The sequence below is a fragment of the Artibeus jamaicensis genome, unplaced genomic scaffold (assembly GCF_021234435.1).
Source record: "Artibeus jamaicensis isolate MK-2021 breed Jamaican fruit bat unplaced genomic scaffold, CSHL_Jam_final contig_233, whole genome shotgun sequence".
NCBI classification, from domain to species: Eukaryota; Metazoa; Chordata; class Mammalia; order Chiroptera; family Phyllostomidae; genus Artibeus; species Artibeus jamaicensis.
In genome coordinates this window covers 23,780,297-23,783,150 of record NW_026521486.1, presented here as the reverse complement: position 1 = coordinate 23,783,150, position 2,854 = coordinate 23,780,297, and the positions used below count along the sequence as shown (strand labels likewise).

Genomic DNA, 2,854 nt, shown 5'->3' with positions numbered 1-2,854 from the left:
AAGGCCATATGTGAGAAACCTACAGCCAATATCATACTCAATGGACAAAAATGAAAAGCTTTCCCACTACGATCAGGAACAAGACAAAGGTGTACTCTTTCACCACTTGTATTCAACATAGTAATGGAAGTTCTAGCCACAGTGATCAGACAAGAAAAAAGAAAAAAAAAGGCATCTAAATTGGAAAGGAAGAAGTAAAACTGTCATTGTTTGCAGATGACATAATAGTGTACATAGAAAACCCCATAGATTCCACCAAAAACTATTCTACCTAATAAGTAATTTGGCAAAACAAAGGGATACAAAGTCAATATTCAGAAATAGAAGGCATTTCTGTATACCCACACTGAAATATAAAAAACAGGAATTAGAAAAAAATCCCATTTTGTCGGAACAATAAAAATAAAGTACCTAGAAATAAACCTAACCAAGGAGGTGAAAGATCTGTACTCAAAAAAACTATACAACACTGAAAAAGAAATTAGGGAAGACATAAATAAATGGAAGCATATACCATGTTCATGGATTAGAATAATTAGCATCGTCAAAATACCCATACTATGCAAAGCAATTTTTAGATTCAGTGCAATCCCTGTTAGAATACTAATGACATATTTCACAGATATAAAACAAATTGCACTTATTTTAAGTATATTTTATTGATGTTTATAGGTTTTATCTCTATTTTAATTTTTTCACATTTTCCACTGTCATTCAGTTACAGTTGTCTCCATTCCCCCTCTACCTCCCCTACCCCACCCATGCCCACTTCCCACCCTTGATCTTACCCCACTTTGGTTTTGCCCATGTGCCCTTTATAGATGTTCCTGAAAACCCTTCCCCCATTGCCCCCTTATCTCCTCCCAGCTCCCCTCTGGTTATTGTCAGTTTGTTCTTAATTTCCAGTAAATAAATGAATATATAAATAAATAAAATACAAAAAAAGGAATTTTCTGCCCTGGCTGATGTGGCTCAGTGAACTGAGCACTAGCCTGTGAACCAAAGGGTTGCCAGTTCAATTCTCATTCAGGTGGGGGATGTGTTAGGGGTAACCACACACTATTTCTCTCCCTCTCCTTCACCCTCCCTTCCTTTGTATCTATAAATAAATAAATACATACATAAATAAATATTTTTAGAAAGAAAAAATAATAAAATTAACTGCATTCAAAACTCTCAACATATAGATAAAAACCAGAGGCAAAACACTTCTGATACAGTTATTTAAAATATAAAGATTGCCTTGACTAGTGTGGCTCAGTTGTTTCGGTGTCATTCCACAAAGGGAAATGTCATGGGTTCAATTCCCCAGCAGGGTACATGCCTGTGTTGTTGTAGGACTGGTCCCTGGTCAAGCATTGGAGAGGCAATCAATTGATGTTTCTCTTTCTTTCTTCCTCCCTTCTTCTCTGTGTAAAAATAAGTGAACAGAATCTTTAAAAGGAAAATATAAAATAAAATAAAATATAAAGGTTAAGAGTTTTGTTCTATTCTCCAATGCTAGCTATGCTTTAGATTTCTATATTTCTTTAATGGTTTGTGTATATCACAGCAATATGCGAGATACTTTTTCTGATATTCTGGTGCCCTGGATGGTAGCTGGTTGGCTAGTTGGACATACACCCCTGCATTTTCACCTTTGGTTTCTATGCTGTCACACCTCTTTGTTCACGAATTATCATTCTGAAACATTTTAAATGTTCGTTAATATCCATGATATCAGCTTCAAATTGCCTAACAAAGGGCTCTGTCATCAATAAGACAGAGGTGTTCCTCTGTAATTCCCTCATCCTGCACATGCACTTGAGGTTGAGTTTGGCTTTCCCAATACACAAGATTCCTGACTTTTGAGATCTTCTCAGGAATCCACCAGATACTTTGGAACTGGCTCCCCACTAGAGCAATGAAGTCTCTCTCAGCAGCTGGCCTTTGGACCACTGCAGAGTTGGTAGGTGATACTCTGAAATCAGCCACTAAGAAACCTGCTGTATTTTCCTTTCACACTGTTCACAGAGGGTGGTGGGGAGAGATTCAAACCTTTTAATGGACTGATCTGTTTCTTTGGCCAGTTGGTTAGGATACTTCTGTTCCAGCTGTTGCCACAATTCAGGTGAATCTGAGGTGTTCCACATTGTTCAGAGTCGCTCATATTTCCACAAAATGTTGTTTGCTCTTCTGGATGTTGGATGTGGTGGGCTAGCTAGGTGGGGTTACCAACCCTTACTTCAGGGTGGGAGGTGGTTGATTTACCTACTAATGTCATCAGGTGTTGGTGGGCTGCCGCGGTCCGGCCGCAGCGGATCTAAGGGTCCCCTCGAGGTGAAGGTAGGAGTCGGTGCGGAAATCAGGCAACTACGCAGCTCAAGGCAGGTGATGCTCTGAAGACCTTTATTGAAAGTAAGGCTGAAGCTTTTTTACTATTCTAGCTGGCAAGTGATTTTAGCTGGCAAGTGATTTCAGCTGGCAAGCGATTTCGGATTCGTTGGCTTTTGCAGTTACTGTTACTATGCTTCTTGGTCTGAACAGGAACTTGGCTGTCTGCCTTGGTTAGGCTGTGGTAGGGGGCCTATTCTTATTCTGCATTTTAGATATGTCTAAAATTGACTCGGGGGGTAAACATGCCCTCCATGCCACGTCCACCAGGTTGGAAAATGCTTCTTTGAAGTCTTGGACCTCCCCTCCTGACTTTGTCAAGGAAGGGATCCAACTGTGGACGTGGCAGTGGGCTTTGCAGTTTACTAAGCCATCACCTCCTCCTCCACGGCAAGCCAACTTTATCTGTTCTCACCAAGTCAAATTAGTGTACCAGCTTTTACTCAATTTCTCATGAAATTTGTTTCCTCATAGAATTTTT

At 39.9% G+C, this 2,854-nt stretch overlaps 1 pseudogene; it reads right to left on the bottom strand.

Annotated features, from left to right (window-relative positions):
• Window positions 1-1,500: 1,500 nt before the first annotated feature.
• LOC128626898 (syntaxin-7-like) lies at window positions 1,501-2,149 on the bottom strand (annotated as a pseudogene).
• Window positions 2,150-2,854: the final 705 nt, after the last annotated feature.